The sequence below is a fragment of the Cupressus sempervirens genome, chromosome 11 (assembly GCF_028749045.1).
Source record: "Cupressus sempervirens isolate cs-2001-9-10 chromosome 11, ASM2874904v1, whole genome shotgun sequence".
NCBI classification, from domain to species: Eukaryota; Viridiplantae; Streptophyta; class Pinopsida; order Cupressales; family Cupressaceae; genus Cupressus; species Cupressus sempervirens.
Window position 1 is genome coordinate 85,670,806 of NC_143128.1, and position 23,844 is coordinate 85,694,649.

Here is a 23,844-nt window from a genome sequence, read left to right on the forward strand (position 1 = left end):
GCTAATAAAGTTCATCCCCTTCAACATTTGCTTCGTAAAGGAAATCAGTTTCAATGGGATTGCTTGTGCCAAAAAGCATTTGAACAAATTAAGGCATATTTGACTAATCCTCCAGTCTTAGTCCCTCCAGTAGCAGGATGACCATTGATCTTGTACATTTCAGCTACTTCAGTTGCCTTAGGAGCACTCCTAGCACAATTAGATGATAATGGAAATGAACAAGCCATATATTACCTTAGTCGAACACTAGTTGGTTATGAGTTGAATTACATTGCTATTGAAAAAGCATGTTTGGCCGTGGTCTTTTGTAGACAGAAACTACGCCATTATATGCTTAATCATAATACATTTCTCATTGCCAAAATTGATCCACTTAAATACCTATTGTCAAGAGCCGTCCTCACTGGTCGAGCAGCAAAGTGGGTCTTGATCCTAAGTGAATTCAACATTGTGTATAAGGATCGTAAAGCTATTAAAAGAAAAGTCATTGCAGATTAGTTAGCTGAAGCACCTCTTCCAGGAAGTCACCCTATTGTGGCAGACTTTCCAGATGATACCATTATGACTGTAGCCCCTAGTATATCATGGAAACTATTTTTTGATGGATCCTTCACACAAAAAGGATCGAGGGCAGGAGTTTTGTTTGTAACACCACAAGGGGATTTAATTCCTAAGTCCTAAAAAATTTCATTCCCTTGCACAAATAACATAGCTGAGTATGAAGCATTAGTGACAGGAATGCGTCAAGCCATTAAATGGAATATTAAGAATCTTCTTGTCTTTGGAGACTCACAACTGGTTATCAAACAAGTGACTGATGAATATCACACCAAAGATGAGAAATTGTTGCCCTACCACCGAATAGTTGAGAATCTTAAGCAACACTTTATAGAAATTGTCTTTCAACAAGTTCCAAGGGCTAACAATAAAGTAGCAGATGCCATGGCCACTATTGCTTCTATGATTGCCATGCCAGAATATAGTCCAAAATGTGAGTTTCTCGTTGAGAATCTTGTTACTCTTGCTTATGAGCAAAATGATTCTAAAGTGGTGTGTGAGGTTGTTGGTCCTAAGTCTCCATGGTATGCCAACATTTTTGCCTATCTACGTCATAAAACTATTCCCATAACCCTCACTCCAAACCAAACTAAGAACTTTATTCGTCGAACCGCTCACTATACCATTATAGGTGATACCCTTTTCCAAAAACACTTTGATGGAACCCTTCTCTGATGTCTTTATCCAGATGAAGCTAAAATGGCGTTAGAAGAGGTTCACCAAGGGATTTGTGGTGCCCACTCTAGTGGCTTTACATTGGCGAAAAAGCTTCTTAGGACAGGTTATTATTGGCCCACTATGGAAGTAGATGCATATCATTTTGTGAAAAGATGTATCCCTTGTCAATAGCATGGCAATTTGATACATGCTCCCACCCAAGACTTGCAACCTACCATCACACCATGGCCCTTTTCCCGCTGGGGATTTGATCTTGTTGGTCAAGTCTATCCTAATTCTTCTAATGGTCACAAGTATATTATTGCTGCAACTGAGTATTTCACAAAATGGGTTGAAGCTATTCCCTTAACCTACATCACCGACAAACAAATTTCTAAATTTATCCTAAACTATATTATTTTCCGCTTTGGTATACCTCAAGATATTATCACTGATAATGGAACCCCATTTAAAAACCAAGAGGTAGCCACATTATGTTGAAAATTTGGAATAACCCATCATTTCTCCCCCAAATACTACCCTCAAGGCAATGGCCAAGCTGAAGCCACAAATAAAACCCTCCTGAAAATTCTAAAGAAAACTATTGATGCAGCTGGCCGTAATTGGCATCTCCAGATTGCTCCTGCACTTTGGGCCTATCGAACCTCCATTCGCACCCCCACAGGAGCCACTCCATTCTCCCTCATTTATGGTTCTGAAGCCATTTTACCCATTGAAATTGAGTTACCCTCCCTTAGAGTCTCTCTACAAAACCTCATATCCGATGAAGAATACCGAGTTGCTCGCTTGCAAGAGTTGGCACTCCTTGATGAGAGATGCCTCTGCGCCCTTAACCACCTCTGTGTGTATCAACATCGCCTCCAACTACAATATAATAAGAGGGTCCAGCCGAGAGAATTTTAAGTGGGTGATCTAGTGCTACAACATAATATGAGGAATCTCTAGAACCGTGAAAAGAAAGGAAAATTTGAGGCAAATTGGCTAGGTCCATTCGTTGTTACAGCCAAATATGGTTTTGGGGCATATCAGATTGCTACACCTAAGGGGGATCCACTCCCTGAACCTGTAAATATTTAGCATCTCAAGCGCTTTTATGCTTGAGCATTTGTAGATCTTGTACAGTCTTTAAAAGTCCTGAAAAAAATTTTAAAAAAATAAAAAAATAAAAAAAAAATGCCAATCCATTTGTCTATCCAGACCCTTCCTTTCATTATTCCTTTTTTCCCATTTGTGCAAAGTATTACTTAGTCTTTCGCTTGTTGCTAAATCCAACAAAAGACCTCTTGTTTGTGAGGCCTCATTTTCATTTTCATTTGTGCATGTTTCCTGTCAAATGGTTGTTTGATCACATTCTATTGCACACTTTTATGATAGTGACCACATTTGGATACACATAAAATCACCTTTTGGAGGCTTAATGATTTGGGAAGTTCGTTCATTTCACAAACCCCTACCAGAATCACATAATCATATTATCAAAAAACACTTGATTCAACATTTCCCCATAGGTTGAGTCCTTCCTGTAGGCGATATGGGGACTTTCACTTTTCCAGACTTAAGGCTCTTGGCAGGAACTATGAGATAAATGACTACTTGGTCATGAAGTCTCTTTTGTTTGGTTTGTCGTATTTTCTTTATGTCTTGTATGGTTTTACTGTCTGTATGTCTCGGATATTAATGCCTGCCACAATGGGGGCAATTACGCAAAGGAGTTTTAACATTTATGCTTCTATAGCATATAATGCATACACTCTTTTGCAAAATAAAAATAATGGTGTGTTGTCCACATAAACACAACAGAATCCCTTGATTTCACTTAATTAGGGTCCATGTAATATAGGGTTTCATTCGAGTCGTGCTTGAGACAAGGTTCTATTTATGTCCTCCTCCTATGCTATGCTCCTGGATCTTTATAGGTGATGATTTTGACAGATATTCATTAGGTTGCATCTTTAGATGGAGTGTTCATTTTTCATCCTTTTAAGTTACATTAATTGTTCAGTATAGATTGCATTAGTTTACTCGTCAAATTACATTTTAGATAGTCTAGTTTATTTTAGCATTAACATTACATTTAGGGGAAAATACATATCATAATGCATAAGTCTCATAATCGTTAGCCAATCTACATCACACAGGTTAAGCATCATATAGTATATAGAAAAGTTACATCACATCTTGCATCATAAACGTCAGTCTCATAAGCATCACATAAAATCCATACATATGCATCATAAACACTCATACACATATAGAATCATCAACTCATGTCATGTATATATATCAAAAGAATCAATGTTGGTACAGTCCAAATACATATAGAATCATATAGTACAAATGCATCATCTGCACATATCTATCAAAATATCAGATCTCTATACAAAATCCAGGAGCCATGCTATGAGGGTCTTTCTCCTCTTGTGTCACCCCCTCGAGGTGGTCGGCTCTTCCCTACTGACTGCTCTGATCTGGCTCTGCCACCCATGGTCTAGGAACTAGCCCCTCTCTCAAAATCAGGCTGCTGCTGGTCAGCAGGTATGACATCATGATACAGTGACCTGTAATAGGTTGCCTCTCGTACTACCTGTGCCTCAGATTGCTTGGCTGAGATGGCCTCCTACATCACTGTCACACTGACCCCCGGCATAACCATCTGTCTCGCTATGTCACGCTGCCTGCGATACTCATCGACCTGAGCCTGATATGTCGCTCCTTTAGCATGCAAGGTAGACACCTCTCCCTATAACCTCACTAGCTCCTCAGCGTCAGCATGTACAGCCATACCTGAAAAATCCCATGCATCCACCCATGCCTATAAGGCTGCTAGTGCCTCCTGTGTGCTATCTGTTCTAACTCTCTGCAGTTGTACCTCTGCCTGTAGCCTAGCAACCTCTGCCCGTAGGCTAGCCTGCTTAGCCCTGACTATGTCTGGCTCCTCTCCTAGTACCTATCTCTATGGAGGGGCATGTGGTGGTACCTGTGCATGTGCCTGTGCCTATACCTGAGGTCCCCTCTATGGTGGCACCTATGCTGCTAAGGCACCCCTCCTAGCAACTGCCCTGCGACCATGTGATCCATGCTGTGCTCGCTAAGTTGGTACTACTACCATAGCAACCTATCCCCCATCTCCTGCACCATCTCCCTCTCCCTGTGCCTACTCTACTGGTGGAACAACTCCAGGCACTGTCAGTCTGACTGGCTGGTGTGCTGCCCACCACTGCGCATATGTCGGTGTTATACCCACATCTCCCCTGTCCTGACCATGAACCCATGGCATTCTATCCATCGATAACCATGATGCTCAGGCAAAGCATAGCGTCATCCTCCGACCCCATAGCCGACCATACTCACGAGTCACTACAAGATACCAAAACCTGTCTGGAACCACATCCTGGATACGCCCAAACTATCATCGCACTCGAGAAGGCATATATCGCATGATCACGTGAGCAAATCAACCAATAATCCAACAATCAGTCTGTGTAAATGGGAGATACATCTGATCCTCTGTATCATCCTCACCCCCTGCTACCTGTACTCTCCCCCAGTGTTTTACTCCATCATAAGGAGTCCAGTTAAACATGATAATCTCATCAAGGCACCTGCGCCAGAATCCCACTAACTCTGTCGATGTATACTGGATAGGAGGTCGATATCTGCATGCATATGGCTCTCCAAGTTGTGTGGTCTCTCTCTGTGTGATGGATCAAGTAACCCCGATGTGCTCCCAAGACCAGACCATCAGTAGTGTCAGTCCTGGTCCCATCGTGCGCTGTGTCCGATATGCACACATATGTAAGTCATGATATAACTCTACTAGGATGGTCTATCCCCAGAAGTAGACCTCGCCATCCTCCTATAATAGGGTGCTCAACACCCGTTCCCAGCCAATAGGCCACCCATGTCCTACATGATCTGGTAGCATCCACCATATCAAAGAGGCTAGAAATACTGCTAGTCTCGGTAGTCTCTGCTCCAAGGCTCCCCGCTAGGATAGCCAGGATAGCTATACTGGTAGTCTCTGTCGTCACCTACCAAAGCACTCTCTCAGGAAGGGATCAGCTCCCTCAACTACATACTTTGGATATGTGCCTCTGATAGGCACTTTAAGGATCTGCCATACATCTAGGAGAGTGATGGTAGCCTCCCCTGTCGGTAGATGGAAGCTCCCTGTGGGTGTATGCCATCACTCTATGAGAGTCGATAGTTGTGCTGTGTGCACTCTCAAGTCTGGCCACTTGTGGACATGCTTTAGTTTGCACAACCATACATTTCCCCAATCCACATCTGTAAGGCTCTCCTGTATAACCATAGTCGATGGATAATGCTTCCGTGACCTAAAAAGCACCGTGCCCTCCTACAGCATGGACATGCAGTAAGTCAGTTATTTCATTCCCAGAAATGGGGCATTTCATGCTTCCCATTTCTCATTTCTGTTGCGTCAGGCAGAGACGCTGATCAGCAGAGATGTTGATTAGCGCAAATGCCAATAAGCGGAGATGTTGGTCTGCGCTTACACAAAACATGTGTTGTCATCTTCGCTCTTCTTTCGAAGACGACATGGCAAGGTTTGTCATCTCCGACGTCGCTTACCCTATCGCATAGACAATAGACTATGGTCTGTCATCTTCGATAGTCTTGTCACAGCCTTAGCGTCTACGCAGATGATAGGATGTACCTTTTCATCTCCGCAGGTGCAGTATCCCTTCTTTGTCATCTGCGCAAACGACAAGGTGGAGACTGTCATCTCCACCCAGGACCAGTTTTCACCGTATTTAGGGCATCATAAATGCCTCTAACCTAGTCTAGCTATCAAATTACCAGGAGGATCAAATGACTCACCGGTGCCCCCATCGCAGCTAGTCTCTGGTACTCCTGAACGCACTCACCAAGCTGCAATCTCTTGATCGGGTCCATAGCTACTCTGGATGCTCTTCTTGTGGTGTGACAATGACCTTCCCATGGGTCCCTTGGAGGCTTATGTAGGTCCTGTGGACCCCGTTTGTGCCCTTCTCCGCTCTGAGCCATGTCTGTCTTATGATTCTTCCATATTTTCATCCTGTTTTTCTTATTTCTTTCTTTCCCTTCTTTTCATTCCAAGACCTTTTCACGAAAATTGCCCAAATTTTTATTTTTTGCGCAATTTCTGTGAGGGGGCATCCTCGATTCTCCTTTCTTCTCTGGGGCAACCTGCATTTTATTTTCTTTGATATGATGTCATGCCGACACCACATCAAAGAGGGGCAAAATGTCGACACTAAAAATTGTCCCGAATGACTTTATTAATTTAATTAATAATGGTCACATTTTTCTACTTATTTAATTAAAATTATTTTAATTAAATAGGTTCATTTTTGGCCTAAGTATTTAAATTTAATTTAAATACTTCCTAGCCTTAATGTGTTAAATTTAATTTAACACCTGATTCTCCACGTATTCTTTTTTTAAATAAATTTTATTTATTTAAATCCTCTATTTCCTATTAATTTCTTCTAGACCTAAATTAAATTAAATTTAATTAAATTTAATTTTTATCCTAATCTATAAGCCTAAGAGTATGTGTACTCTTATGAGTTGTCATCATAAGGGTTTACATTTCTTTTTAAGCACATGGTGTCTACAACTTGAGAACTTTCTACACACATGTGCCACCTCATCATTTTATCCTCCCAACTAAGGATATGAGATAAGGAGATAAGGTGCTTGATTGTTAATCCTTATCCTTATCCTTATTTGTTAGACATCCTCTAGATGTTTCCTGAGAGTCTTTAAATAGAAGCCTTGTCTCAAGCATTGCATATAGAGGATTATTGGATTGCATTGACACGCCGTCACTTTGAGTCTAGAATCACTACATTGAGAGCTTGCATTATAGGTACATTTACATATGGAGTACATAGGCTGCATCTTAGTGATTTGATAGTTGGTAAGATTTACATTTGGTATTGCATCTTAGTTTTTGTTGTGCATGCATATTTAGTTTTCATTCTAGTTATAGCTTATCTTCCTAGATAGTTTTCATTATTTCATGTTTATTGCATCATAGAATACATTTGAGTGTGACATCCTCCATAGTCATATCTTGAAAGTATTCTTCTTATCATATAGTCTAGGATCATATTGCACATTCACTTTGCACTCACACTCACATTTGCACTTCCACACAAGGGATTTACTTATTGTTGTGTTTGTGAGAGCATACCAAACACACCATCCATCAAAGATACACCAACAATGGCTACACATAGCTGCCCTTGTTGAGCAGTAGAGGTGGTTGGAATTTTAGTTTTGTTGGTTGCTTTTGTGAATTTCTTTTAAATTAGCTTGATTCCTTAGGCTTCCAGCAATTTGTACATTTTTCCAGCACACACGCTTAAGTTCCTTGGGACATGTGGCCACATTTTGGGTATTTGAAGCTTTTGAGGAAAGATTTCATTAGATTCCTCTAAAATAAATAGGGACCATTGATTGGCTTCAAGATCTATGGCCATCATCAATCCTGGGCCTTTGTAGCATTTCCCTTTCAATCTATTTGGATCCTCTACGACATAAACACCTATCTAGCATACAACATGTCAACATCATGTTGACTCTCAATACATCCTTTGCTTCTCCATAGAAACATGCACATTTTTGGATCAAGGGAGATCCAACAATGATGATCTCATTTTGGGGCCTTACTTTAGGTTCTTTTCCTAACACTCAAACTCTTGAAATGATGATGTATGGCCATTGCTATTTCACCACCACTAGGTCCCACTAAAAATGGACTTAGGGAAAAGATGTGACAAATGCATGATATAATTTAAAAAGTAAGGTGTGTAGGGCAACACTTAAAGTGAATAATCCTAGTAAGGGGAGACCCAACCTAGGCTATGCATGGGTAACTTGAACCTCCAAAAGGTACACACAATTATAACATGAAGGGGAGAATTAGGGTTCTAATTATGTTTTAGCCACATGCTTGACACACTGTGCAACCTTGACACTATAAATAGATATCTCTACTCAGATTTCAATGATGACAATAAGGGAATAAAGGGTGGGGGGCTAAAATGGCTAACATTTCTGGTGACTCAGAGGGGATGCTTGCCAGAAAAATTGCAACATCTGCAACCAAAAAAATTTGAAACTCACTATTTCAAATAGAAATAGTCCATTCTCATGCACTTCTTGAAAAGTAGAAAAACACCTAATCTACTATTTATTGAAATTTACAGAGATGGAAGGTCAAACAAACCCATTAACTAGTTTTTTGAAGTAGCTACCCTTCCTTACCAGTTCATTTCTTCTTTCATGCATGTGGGTAACTAGAAATATCCTAACCTACTATTTACCAAAATTTACAAAGATGGAAGGTCAAACAAACCCATTAACTAGTTTGCTGAAGTGTCTGCCCTTCCTTACTAATTGATTTCTTCTTTCATGCATGTGGGTGATTGGAAATAGTAGAAAGCATGATAATCATGCTACTATAACTTGAAGCACCTTCCTAATGTTGAAAACAATGAGGCTTTCCAACACTAGGACACCTTGGTCTTGAGAAAGATCAACTTGCTCCTTTTGGTAAAAATATTCTTTATGCTCTAAGGTAAGCATAATCGAGGGAAACTTGGTGTTTTGTTGTAAAGCTAGGTGTCTGATAAGGCATCCTCTTGATGTTGCAAGGTCAAAGGAACCATCCTTGACCACTTGGTTGTACTATGCAACCTTTGAATCCTCTTGGATAGTAGGGGCTATCTTTGATGGTATCGTTGGTAGTATGTTCTCCACTAGCCCATGTGAATCCTTGCAAATAAGGGGTTGTACTTCCTTCACTTGTACAAGCTATTGTGATCTGGGAGGGAGGGATGGTTGTGTCTCTTTTTCCTTTTTTCTAGCACTCATCATGGTCATCAACCTTTCTTGTAGTTCCTTCTCACATCATTCCTTTTGTGCAATAAACTTCCTTTCAAGAATTGCTTCTTATTCTTGTTTTTGGGCCTCTAGCCTCTTTGCAAACTCTTCCTCAAGCTTCCTTGAGAGCTTTACCTCAAGTTGTACTCATTATGTTTCTAGCTACTACAACAAGGTTTCTCCCTTTGGAGTGTATGATGATTGATGAGCAGGAAGTGATACCTCTTGAACTTGGGGTAGAAAATTCAAGGCCTCATCTTCCACCATGTTTTGGGAAGCTTTTTGTTGCAACACTAGATCTAGCTTCTTTTCATTTTGTAGTAGGTCCTTAGGTTCCATCTTAGGCTCAAAAGCCAAAATTTGTTCCTTAAGAATAGGAACAACCTTTACTCCTTCTTCTTCCTCAATGAAAGATAATATATCTTCAAATGAGAAGACTAGGTCTTCCTTTTTATCAATTGTTACCTCTTTTCTCTCCTTAGCAAGCTGTAAAATCTCCATAGATGGCTCTAAAAACCTAACCTTATCATTTCCCCAAAACTTTAGATTTGGACCATCAGGGGTCCATATCACTAGTCCACCCTTAAAGAGTGAAATAAAGATCGAGATAGTGGGCTCATAAAGAAATATTTTTCTCTTAAGGAATGAAGGGGTTACAATAGTAGGCCCTTGTATTGGAGGAGAACTTGGAATAGAAACTTGAGGAAGGCTACTTTGTTTGAATTTGAAAAACTTCCTTTTGGGAGGCTCTTGTGCTTCAACTTCTTGTATTTGGGCAAGTTTGAGCTTTGCCTCCTCCTCAAACTTCTTTATTTGTCTCTCCCTCTCCTCCTCTTGTTGGTGGCATCTGAGGATAGCTTCATCAACTTGATTGGTAATATCTTTACCTCAAACACTAAGTCATCAAAATGTAGTCCATGAAGATGTAGAGGATGTTGGTACAAGGAAAAATGGGAAAACATCAAAAATCCTTTTTGTTGATATTTTCTATGTTCTAGTATTTTGCATTTTCAAAGGCCTCTAGGGAATTTTTTGGCTTAAATAGGAGAAAGAAGTCATAGCACTACACTTTAGACAATAAATTGTAGAGCTCTAGAAGATCTTTCCAAAAATTCTAACAGTTCATGATTTTGAGCTAGGAGTAGAAAGTTACAACTTCTACAAGTAGACAAATTTTAGTATAGATTTTTATAGTTTTTGTAGTTGTTAGATTTTATTTTGTAATTAATTAGCTTCTATACATTTTTTTTCATATCCAAGTGATAATGGTGACCCTTGGGATCCATCAAACTTGCATAAAGTCGATATTTTGAAATGAATGGATCACTTTTTAGCTTGCAAAACATCTACTATTCCATTTTAACTGCTTTCAATTTAGTCACAATACCATAGGTTTTACACTAGATATTGTAACCTAAATTAACTATATTAGATCACTAAGCTAATTGCACATGGGTCATACCCCCAAATCTTTACATCATTTTGCAACTTCTTAAGCTAGGAAGTCATGAAACATAGAATGAAGGAAAAGATCGCACAATTTGAAAGCTCATAAGGATTATGAACCTCTTCAAAAATATTTCTCAAGTTAGAAAATTCAAGGCACACATTATCTATACAATCACTGAGCTCTTTTATCTTGGCCTTGGGACCATGATAGGGATTTATTGGAGATTGAGCAGATTGGTCATAATTAGGTTGTGGTTGAGACTAAGGGATATAATTTTCATGATATGGGGGAGAATAATATAGATTGAACTATGATACAGGTCCATGATTAAATTTTATAAAAATTGTAGTATCATAGAAACCTTTGAAAGACACAAAAGATTAAGAATGATCTTCACATACTAGCATTGTTTCTTTTTGAAACCAATAGATTGTATAGATTCGCCATGGTGTTGAATGAATACATCTAAAGGTTGATGTCACTAAGAGAACACCCAACTCTTAATGAGTAGATTACAACTGGCTAACAAGTGGACCTATGATGTTGAACTTATGTCCCATTAGGTGTGCCAAAAAATGTTGTCATAAAAGTTTGCACCCTTTCCTAAAGTTTGACCTAAAGGAAACCTTGTTAAACATGGAAACAATCTCCAAGTTGTGGGTCCTAAACAATGAGATTTAGTCTCTGGAGAAGAATGACTTTCTTAATATAATGATGCACCTAACTACTATGTGATGGGGAAGGGAGAAGGAGATGTAGGAAAGTAAATTGCTAAAAGGGAAAGGGGTGATGCACCTAATTGAAACAATTACAACTCTACCCTTATATGCACAACACATCAATGAAAAGCCCAAATACATGTGTCCTAACTCTATTCTACTCCCAAAGAATCACATGAAGGTTAGAAACTAATAAAAATATTAAAAGGAAGAAATCTTCACAATAAAACCCTGGTCAACAGATTAAACACAACATGCAGAATTAGGGAAACATAAAAGAAAAATTCAAGGAGAAGAAAGATACATGCACAAATTAATGAATTACAAGGAGAGGTAAAAAAAAATTTATTTCATTAATGGAAGGCAAGGAATATAGTTGCAGAGAAAAATGTTGATGCAAGTAAACATAACAAAATAGAGAAGAAATTTAAAACATATTTACAACTTCTATTTATAGAGTTTAGGAAAAACTCAAATATATTATTGAAACCCTAAACTCAACCATTGAGTTCAAGTTACAAAAGAGAAATAACTACTTATCAAAGAAATATCTGATCAGATGCACATCCCAACATTGCAAAATTTGATCTTTATGTGTAAAATTGGGCCCTAAAGCAATAAAAATGGTGACCATAACTATGTTGACTAGTAGATGGATAGCTATGGTGGTAGAGGAATGCCTTTTGCATTTATCAAGCCTTGAGAATATCGATAGGTGGTTGCAGGCGATCAAAAGATTTGTTTTCCATCATTGAGTCACTTTGCAAGTGTTGAAACAACACACCTCACCAAGAAAAATATGGAATAAGTAGTCAAACTTCCACATGGCCCTTTATCATTGAAACATCCTACTAAGTCATCATCTAGCATTGAAAATTCTCTCACCTAGATAGCTTGGACATTTGGCACAATTGTGTTCATATCAAACCATTGAGAACACTTGTAGGCCATAGATGTTCATCATCCCTTACACATTATGGATGGTGATATTTCAATTGATCATCATATCTCCATCATCGATCTTTGGCTTAAAAGCCCTCATGCAAAATTGTTCCACTTAAGTTTCTTGGGACATGTGGTCACATTTTGGGTGTTTGAAGCTTCTAAGGAAATATTCCCTTGCTTGACACACTATACATAGACACATGTCCAAATCGCAAATTGTCAACACCCTATTGACTCTTGATAAATCCTTTTCTTCTCTAAGGGAACATGTACATTTTTGGATCAAGGGAGATCCAATGGTGGAGATCTCATCTTAGGGCCTCACTGTACTTTCTTTTCCTAATGCCCCTCAAACTCTTGAAATATCAATGATGCTGACAAGGGAATAAAGGGGTGGGGAGAGGGGGCTAAAATGGTTAACAATATTTTCTAGTTAGAGAACACCTAACAGTGAGGTCAACATTGTATATAAGAGGTTGGATGAATGCCTTGTAGCAAAGCCTTCATATGAGAAATTTATCTAGATAGACCTAAACACAATAGAAGTAGCCTCTTATGGCTTATGTGCACTTCTTAGCACAAAAAGGTAGTCAAAGATACATGGTAGAAAGAATTTGAGTTGCTAAAGATAAGATTTGCAGATTGTCTTTCTAGAATTTCAAACTAACTAAAGGTAATAAATCTGTGTTTTGTATATATTTTGGGAATAAGTAGTATAAAGAAAGTTATATGATGTATATATAAGAAGAGAAATAACTATTGTAATATGAGAGATAAGGAAATATGGTTATGAATTTAATGATCCACAGTTTTGAATTTTTAAGTTTTGGGAATTTTGTAATGCCACAATTTTGAAAAAAATTATTAATATTTTCAAACTTAGCCAATTTTCCCATATGTTGCAATTAATGGAAAAGGGGGAGATTTTTGGAAATATGGATAATTAAAATAGTTTAATATAGATATTGGGTTGTCATTTATGATAGCATATATCTTATGTAAAGAAGGCACATTGAACAAATAAGTATTCCACAGTTAGACATAGGAAATTTTCTAAGTATCAAATAGATTTACTAACAATATGATGCATAGAGAGTTAGCTTATGTCCAGTTGAGGAAAGGCTTGTGACATTGTCATGATGACATGTACCAGTGCACATGTTTGTATGGTCTGTACGACACAAGTTACAGTAAGTTTAACTATTTTGGTATTTAACAATGTAGAAAAAAGCATAGCAAAAAAAAGAGTTGTACGACTTTAGGAATTATTTTGGCTTCAAAATAATTACTAAGTCATGTTAAGCTAACTATGTAGATATTATTTTATATTAAGTCAAGTGTATGAAGACATGGAAGCCAATTGAGTGACAATTTTTGAATGCATAAGATATAAGTAAAGATCTTATGTTGCATAGATAAAGTGTGAGTTACGCAGTAAATATGTGTGATGCATGGATATTATGAAAGTTGCATGATTAGATGTGACATGCAAACTATTATGAGAATCATCTGTGAGTCTTATGTGATGCAAAATCTGATGTAAGATTAGATAAAGTGTGAGTTATAGTAGTAAAGAAATTATTATATGTATATCTATTTTGTAAAGAAACTAAATTGTATAATTGCATGTTAGGTTAGTGGGCTCTTCTTGCATAAATTGTAATTTTTCTACCAACTCCTCATAGGATTGTAGAAATTCCTATAGGGTTGAGGCTTCTAACAAGGCCTAGTCCTCTAACAAGAACTCAAGACACTATATGTACTTCACAGACTCCTAATAGGGTTAATGTCCTTAATAGGATCCTATTGTTTAGTGAATCATCTAGTGGGTATCATCCCCACCAGGGTTTTCCCTTGGCTAGGGTTTTCCTAGTTAATAAATAATCGTGTTATGAGTTCTCTATGTGCTTGGTTGTATTTACTATTTAGAATTGTTGGTTTACTTTTATATGCAAGATATAAAGTAATTAACAATATTTAGTTGTGGGAAAAAGTTTGTAATATACTAATTCACCCCCCCTCTCAATATTATCTATTTCTAACAATTGTTATCAAAGGATAGTTACTTTGAAGAGGCTTAATAGCTTAAGTAAGATCATCATGAATATGGAATAGTTAAAGAAGAGTCTTGGAGAATCTCTTAAACATATTGACCTTCTTACTCAAGAGAGAGATAACTTGAAAGATAGATACAAAGGTACAAAATTTTACATTCACAAACTAAAAGATGAAATTTATGATCTTAAATCTAGCAAGGAACCTTTTGTGCAAATTAGCATTAATGATGAAACCAAAAATCTCAAGAAAGAGAATGAGATCTTGAAACATGAGTTGAAAATTATTGAACTAAAGTTGAGTCTTAAGACTAATGGCAATAAGAGTGAACCCGATCTAAAATCTAAGAATGCAGACCGTAGATCCTAGTTGAGTCAAATGACATCTAAATTAGATTCTATTAAGATAGAGCATGCAAAGTTGGAGAAATATATCATTGTAAAAGGATAGTTGACACAAACAAAACAATAGTTAGAGAAACTTTACACAAGTTCTAAGAAAATTGATGAACAAATATTTCATCAAATACCTTCTTATGACAAGATAGGCCTTGGATATCTTCTTAGAGAGAAGTCAAAAAAGAAAGATGAGATTGGGATAGAACTAGATTCTATAACAAAAATTCCTAAACTAAAGTTCAAATCATCTAAGGAAGTTGAGAAAGTTGAATTGACAGAAAAATTTGATGAATGTAGAACAACAAAGAAAGTTGAAGATCCTAAGCAAGATGATTCATCCAAAGAGGTAAGACATGAATTCAGAGGTAGATGTTTCATATGCAATGAAGTTGGACATATGAAGAGAGATTGTATAGGTAATTATTTTAAACCTATTACTAATTTCTATTTTTATAATTGTCATGGTTATGGACATAAAATAGTAAATTGTAAGAAACCCAAGTTTGATAGTAATAATGGGAATAGTAGAATGTTTAGAAATACTAACTCAATAAAAAATGAAAGAAGTAGATATGAGAGAAGATCTAATGATAGAGAGAAACATGATGGTGAGAGAAAGTAGTTTGTTTGTTACAAATGTAACAATCTTGGACATATTGCAAGGAATTACAAAGCACCTAAAAGTCAAAATGGGAACAATTAAAAGAGAAATGTACCTTCATGTTGTTTATGCAATAACTTTGGACACATAGCAAAATTTTGTAGAATGGATAGAGGGAACTTTAATAGGAACCCTAATCACAAAAGGAACAACAACAAAAATGATAGGAGGAATCAAAATGGAGGCAACATTATTTAGAAAGAAGCAGTCAAATAACATGTTGAGGAATTAAAAGAAGCATTTGTGAAGGAATGTAATCTAAAGAGTTCAAATATAGTATTGGAAGAGAAATTCTTTGATGTACATGATGGAAAGTTTAAGTCATAGATTGTTTGTGGTTGAACTTGTCTGAATTAAGTTATTGTAGAAGCAATAGAGCATTAGTGGTTAGAACTAATGTTAGAGAGAGAGTTAGAAATTGCATAGTTAGAATAAGTTAGAAGACATAGAGAGAAAACTATGGTTCAATGTGTAATTCTTGATGTGATCTTAGTAAAATGGAGTGGTAAGATGAAGGTCACTGGTAAAATAGAGACACTATTCTCAGTTTGTGGTAGATACACATTTAATGTGTAGTCCATTTTGAAATGATTTAAGGATCTTGAGAAAGATATGATGTACCATTTGTTCATGCAAAGTGTCTTTAGTGAATTGGGGAGTGATTTGATAGCAATTGAAGTATGACGCAAGTTTTTGAAGATGAAAATTGTAGAAGCCCTAAAATCATGAATTTGAGGAATTTTACAGAATATTGAATCCAGTTTCTTGAAGTACTTACAGTTATAAAGGAATGGATACTTAAAGAGTGCATGATGTTAGTGATAGACCAAGATATGAGTTCAAGAAACATCCATTTGTTTCTTTATTAGATGATCCTATAGGCACATTTTTGCAAGTTCTAGAAAATGTGTTACATGTAGAAGACATAAGGAGTTATACACATTGAAAATTTGAGAATATAGGTGATGAGGAGATTCACAAGGACTTAGGAGTCATGTGTAATAATGACTTATCCCTAAAGTCTAAGTATACAAAACTTGAAGATTTGACTTTGCTGAAGTATATGTTCTACACAGAATTTGACAATCATGAGTGGATCCAAATTATATTGTGCAAAGTACATGATGATATGTTTTGGTTACGTGATGTGTAGATTGTCATTGAAAATGACCTAATCCACAAGGTCATAGGATTTAGCAATAAAGGTTGTAATCATATTAATGAGATAAGCATCAAGAAAATAGTTGAGAAAAACTTGAAAACAAAGTTTGATAGGAAGAAATGTGAAGGCAGAGTAGGGGAAAGAAGTCATAGCACTACACTTTAGATAATAAATGTAGAACTCTAGGAGATCTTTCCAAAAATTCTAACAATTCATGATTTTGAGCTAGGAGTAGAAAGTTACGACTTCTACAAGTAGACAAAAATTTTAATATATATTTTTATAGTTTTTGTACTTGTTAGAGTTTATTTTGTAATTAATTTGCTTCTAGACATTTTATTTTCATATCCAAGTGATAATGATGACCCTTGGGATCCATTAGACTTGCATAAACTCTATTTTTTGAAATGAATGGATCACTTTTTGGCTTGCAAAACATCTACTATTGCATTTTAACTACTTTCAATTTAGTCATAATACTACAGGTTCTATACTGGATATTGTAACCTAAATTAACTATATTAGTTCACTAAGCTACATGCACAAGGATCATACCCCCACATCTCTACATTAGTTTGCATCTCCTTAAGCTAGGAAATCATGAAGCATAGAATGAAGGAAAAGATCCCACAATTTGAAAGCTCATAAGGATTATGAACCTCTTCAAAAATATTTCTCAAGTTAGAAAATCCAAGGCACAAATTATCTATATGGTCATTGAGCTCTTTTATCTTGGCCTTGGGATCATGATAGGGATTTATTGGAGATTGAGTAGATTCCTCATAATTAGGTTTTGGTTGAGACTAAGGAATAGAATTTTCATGATATGGGGGAGAATAATATAGATTGAACTATGATACAGGTCCATGATTAAATTTTATCAAAATTGTAGTATCATAAAAACCTTTGAAAAACACAAAAGATCAAGAATGATCTTCACATACTAGCATTGTTTCTTTTCGAAACTAGTAGATTGTATAGAGTTGCCATGGTGATGAATGAATACCTCTAAAGGTTGATGTCACTAAGAGAACACCCAACCCTCAATGAGTAGATTAAAACTGGCTAACAAGTGGACCTATGATGTTGAACTTATGTCCCATCAGGTGTGCCAAAAAAATTTGTCACAAAAGTTTGTACTCTTTACTAAAGTTTGACCTAAAGGAAACCTTGTTAAACATGGAAACAATCTCCAAGTTGTGGAACCTAAAAAATGAGATTGAGTCTCTGGAGAAGAGCGACTTCCTTAATATAAGGATACACCTAACTACTATGTGAGGGGGAAGGGAAAAGGAGATGCAAGAAAGTAAATTGCTGAAAGGGAAAGGGGCGATGCACCTAATTGAAACAATTACAACTCTTTCCTTATATGCACAAAACATCAATGAAAAGCCCAAATACATACTGTAGACACCTAAAAACCTTTAGAAAATAAAGTATTTTTATTTTCTGAAAAAGTCCTGATGACATCATCATTTATTAATTAATTATTTAATTAAGGAATCCCTCCCAAAAATGTTTAAATCTTATTTAAACATTATTTTCTTATTTATTAATTATTTAATTAATAAATTGACCAAAAAACCCAAAATAAATAAAAAATTTATTTTTTGCCCAAAACTTGGCCAATTTCTTTAAGACCACTAACTTCTTCCAAAATCTTCTAATCCTTCTTTAATTTTAATTAAAGGGTAATCCCATCATTTCCTACCCCTAATCCCAACTCAAAATATTTAATTAAGATTAAATATTAATCCTCATGTTTATTAAAAATATTTTAATAAATATCTCCTCAACCCAAACCTTTGAAATAAATAAAACTTTATTTATTTCATAAAATCTTATCCTAGGAAGTTCTGGACTCTTCTAGAAGATGTCTTTAAACCTAATCCTAATCCCCTCCTAACCTTGTCACATTCCCTAAACATGGGTTAAGAATTACTAACCCAAGCCAAAGTTAACAAATATCTCCTCCTTCACCCACCCTCATTAAATGCCATCCACTTGCCTATCCCTAAGCTAATCCTAAACCATCCTAATCCATCCTTTAATCATTTGCACAAGCCTAAGCAAGCTTAAAACCCTCATAATCAAGTCCAAGTCGAAATTTCTCTCATCACCCTCAAAATATCTCAACCATAACACTTTATGAAGTCCACTAGGCCATAAATGACTCTTCCAAGCCCTTTTATTGCTCTTACAAGCCATTATGAGGGTCTTTATGAATATTTTATCCCTTGAGCCTCCTTTGTTGACTCATCCTTCCTCTTTCCTCCATCCTCTCACCATGTGACATGTGTCACTCCCTAATTGGTTGTAAAGAAGAACAATTCATGTGCTCTCCTCTCATGCAATCTAAGCCCTCCATGAGCTTTTTTCCATCCTTGCATCCTAGCCCTTGATCCCTCAAGCCCTTTGCCTATTTAAGGAATCCTCTCCCAAGCCATTTTAACACAATCCATGAAGTAAAGTTATAATGCTATTTTGAGAGCCAAATCCATACTAAAGCCATCTATCCACACTAAAAATCCACAATCATACATTGAAGCCTTTGGAAGCATATTGAGCATACATCCTATCCATTTAGATAAAGCTACTCAACAAGATAGCTTCTTATTGAAAGAGTCCATTAATGGCTCATATTCTCAATTGAGAGTTCATCTTAGTCTATCTTGAAGTTTATGAATTTTGTTTAGTTTGTAGAAGCTTTATTTAAATTTGGTTTCTATTAGTATACTAACATTGCTCATATACATTTTGGCACGCCCGGTGGGACCCCACATGGGTCATCTTCATTAGCTTTTTTAGTCAAGTTTTGTATGTCATTTGCTGATTTTGGCTAATTTTGCTTGTTTTTGTGATTGGTAGGATTGTATAAATTAGTTTTGTAGGTCCACATGAGCATGAAGAAGACAAAGGAACTCATAGTCTATCTCATAGTATTTGCAGATTTTTCAAGCTTATAGGTGGACAAAGCACTTGGAATTCTTCTTCCTCTTCTTGTCTATATTCTTCTTATTCCATCTACTTCTTCTTCTTCTTCTTGTGGGAGATCTTGGCCATTTTTTTTTAAGGAAGAAAAATCATACACACTTCTTTTTAGTGCTTAAAATGAACCCCCAAATCATACTTAAATCCATTAAAAAATTAAAAATTTGCAAAAAAGAAAAAATATTTTAACAAGTGAAACTAAACCAATCCAATCATTTGCATCCTTGCAACATCAAGGTTTTAGATGCATTCATGCAAAGTTAGGAACACTTCATTTTTGGGAATTTAAAAAGAACTTCAAGTTTCTATTTCAAAAGGTTCAAAATCAACACTAAGTGCACACTAAAATCTAAATCAAACTCAAAGCATCAATCAAGGATAAAATGAACCTCATTTGCAAATATGTTAAAGTTCTTTTAAAAATCTCATGAAAACTAAGAGTCCTAAATGGTTGCCAAAATTGTCCTAAAAAGCTTTGTTATTTGTTCCAAAAAAATGTCTTGTTACAAAATCTTGAATGTTTCTTAGGTTTTTCATGCATCAAAACAATCTAGGAATATCATTTTTGGGCTTAAAACATGCAAACTAGAACACAAAATCTTGAATGAAAAGCAAAGTCCAAAGAGTCATTTTCACTTTTGAGTCCAAAAACAATCTTGAATGATCTAAGGTTAAAACAAAGCATTTCAAAGTTCTTAAAACAACACACAAAATCTCAATCTTGAATGCTCAAAGGAAAAAACTTGAATGTTTAATCACTTGTCTTTGAATGCATGTTGCTAAAATCACTCTTGAGTGCCATGGATTAAAATCAAAGTTTGTTTTTTTATGAATGCATGATTAAAACAAAAAATCCAATCTTAAATGCCATAGATCAAATAATCATCTTTTGGGGCATAAAAAGAATCCACATTTTTGAAATCTTCTAAGTTATAAAAACTAATAAAGACGCTTTGAGTAAGTTTGTAGTTGGACTCACCCTCTTTAATCACCCATCAATTTAACCATTGGTTGCAATCTCAGTGCCATCTATGGGGATGGATCCACCTAAGAGGGTGTTAAGTGCTCCACGCAAATCAAACTCCACTCACTTGGGTTTTTAGTGGTTTTTCTAAGTTAGAAAATTCCTTGAATGCGCATTAATCTCGCTCACACTTCATTTGGGCATTAAAATTAGACAAATCTTGATGTGGAGGGCCTTCGGGCGTGTGATTGAAATCGAATCTCACACACCTTTGTTTTGGGGTTAAAATAAACTCACACTCAATCTTGAATGCCTTAAAGAAAAATCAATCGATACTTGACGTGGAGGGCCTCCGGGTGCGCGGGTTTACTTTCTTGTTGACCCTAACTCTTCTTCTTGTTTGCATTCTTCGATCAATTTTATTTTTGTCGATGCTTCAAAGTTGGAATAAACATTGTATCTTAAACATGAGTGCTTGCAAAGTCTAGATCAGAAAACTTAAGCGTCAGTTGGAAAAGAATTATGTCTTTTAGCCCAAGATCATCCAAGTCTTCTCTCCCCTTGTCGTCTTTCGAGGCCATCTTGGGTGCATAATATTAGGATCCAAAATTTTGTCTTAGCTTTTTAGGAGGCCTGCTTGGGGATTTCATCACCCCTTGGGACGACCTCAACTCCAGCGTTCCGACAGAGTATAAAGATCGGGAGGTGAATCCAAAGACACCTCTCTTGGGATCAAAATTTTGTTACTCAAGCTAAGCCTCAAGGAACTTTATACCCTTGAGAAGTGAAAGAGGAGAAGTGGGTTACCGCTCCTCTCAGCTGCGTGACATATTTTTGGTTTCATCTACGGATTTGGGCCTCATGTACCTTGTGTATATCGAGGACTCCCTAGCTATAACAAATTTCATCCTTGTAGAAAGCTTCCTAGGATGTTGGTGTGTTTGATGTGCTTACTCAAAAATTTTGTCTGCTTGTTTGTTCATAGCTTTTGAATGAATGCTTGCCAACTTTGGTCAAAATCCCCAAAAATTAAAAATCTCCCAACTCAAGGCATACTTAGCATAGTCACTGCCTTATTAGAAAATCATCCAAGCTCCCCCGATGCAACCGAATCTATCTAGTTCTTTGCCTTAGAACAATCCCAAATCCAAAGTCCATCCAAATCATCCCCCCAGCCAGCTAGCAACCCAATCCAAAATCACCCAAGCCTTTAAAGAGTTGTTGTCACTTTGCTAGATTTTGCTATCCAATCAATCCTACCAATCAACCAATCTCACCAAGGTTATCCCTTTGACAGAGCATTGCCTAGGGTAATCCAGCTTTGTCACTTGTATCCCTCATCACCTTGAGCTAAAGGTTGGGATCCACAAGTGGTCAATCTCGTGTCATGCCATAGGATCACTAGTCTATCCTTAAGTTGACACAATCACCACGAATCCTGCACATAGGAAAGAAAAACTCTCACTTTTTGATAGCATACCCTTGAAGTCTTCCACCCACAAGAAAGCCAAAAATCTCCAGCCAATCCTCCTTAGGTCTGTCATACAGCTTTGACTCTCCCTAGGAAATCTTTCATCAGCCAATCCAAAATCTATGCTTAATCCAAATCCAACCATGAGCTTCTATGTTCATCCATATGCAAGACCCCATCCCCATCAAACTCATCATCAAAGCATGAAGTACCAATCCTATCATGATGTGTTTGGTCGCATTGTCCTTGCTCCTGCCACCTCCTATTCCAATGATGATGAAAATCTTGTTGACTATGAGGGGTATATTGAAAGCCTTAGAAACATTCCCCCAAGCATCCCCCAAAATCCAAGAGTTATTCCAAACTATCTAGTCATGCCATCCGATATTCCAGCTTCCCCTCCATCACCCCATCAACCAAGCTTCCAATATTCTACCCCCATCACACTAGCTATTCCTGTCAATCCACCTCCACCTTCGACACACGAGTCTCCAAGGAATCTCCTAGAGGAAATACAAGAAAAGTCGCCTCCAATAGTCGATAAGCCATGTCATCTAATCCAACCATGTGAAGTAGTCAGTGATGAAGCTTCCCCATCTATAATATCACCTCCATCTCCCATAGCTATCATCCCCATACCATCCATCAAATTGCTTAAAATCCTTCCACTTCCTACAAGCATCAAAATCCCACCACCTGTCAAATCCCTCCAAATCTTATCCACATCGCCTCCAAGAATTTCCCAAATCTCTCGTAATGACCCTTATGCATCCATCTTTTATTCACCCATCTCCACTACTGAATCTCCCATCTATCCATCTGCTACCTTTGAAGAATCCATCCCTTCACCTCCTATCGCACCATCCACTCCAAACCAATCCTATCAAGATCCTTCCCAAAAGAATGTTGACATCCCCCAAAGCATAAATGAAGATATCATCGTACCATGTCTTCCATCCATAGTGCGGTCACCATCTCCTCCATCTCCAAAACCTCAAGCCATATCTCCTCCACTACAAGATATCTTGTCATCCCAACAGCTACATCAAGATCCTATCCTTCCATCTCCCCCACTCCATGCTTCCATCTTACCACCTATCCAAGCTATTCCACCATCTATAATCTACCCTCTTGGTTCACTTACATTCATCCACGGTGGCCCTCTCTCAGTAGAAGAATTAAGAACAGTATCTCCCCATTGCAATACACCTAATAAATCACTTCTACCATTTTTTGCAAGCAAAAAGTTTCCTCAGCTTGTTCAAATGCTCAATCGATGGCATTATCAATGTCAAGGTTTAGGACCACAAGAGCAAGGAATCAGAGAGCCTATTATTGCACAAAAAAATCTAGGATTTCATGGTCTTGGATGTGTATCCAAAGGCTCACCATCTAAAGGTGTTGGTACACCACACCCCCAAACCAAGCCTATCTCCAAGCCCACCATGCCAGCCTCCCATCACTCCTTCAAGAAATCTTATGTCATCCCCCCTCCACCATCTTTGCAACCCAAAACAACCTACCATATCCCCCCTTCATCTGCTAAATCCATTTTGGGTCCCTATGTCCCAAAATCTACCATCCTCCATCCTCCTATTAGCCATCATAAAAATCCTATTCCATCCATTTCTATGAAAGATCAACAAAGGCACATATCAGGGCACATCATCCATCATCATCCCCCTACATGCTCTTTCATATCCTCTCCATCTCACAAAGCTTCTCCTAACCATCTTCCCAAAGCTTACCACAGCAATGTGAATGCCAACTTCAAAATGCATAAAGCTAAAAATCCACATCCTAGGCAATCATATGTCTATTCTAAAAGACATACTCCAAAAAGGAAAAATCCAATCAAAGAATGCAAAACAATGCAAAAGCCTATGAAAAGAAAAT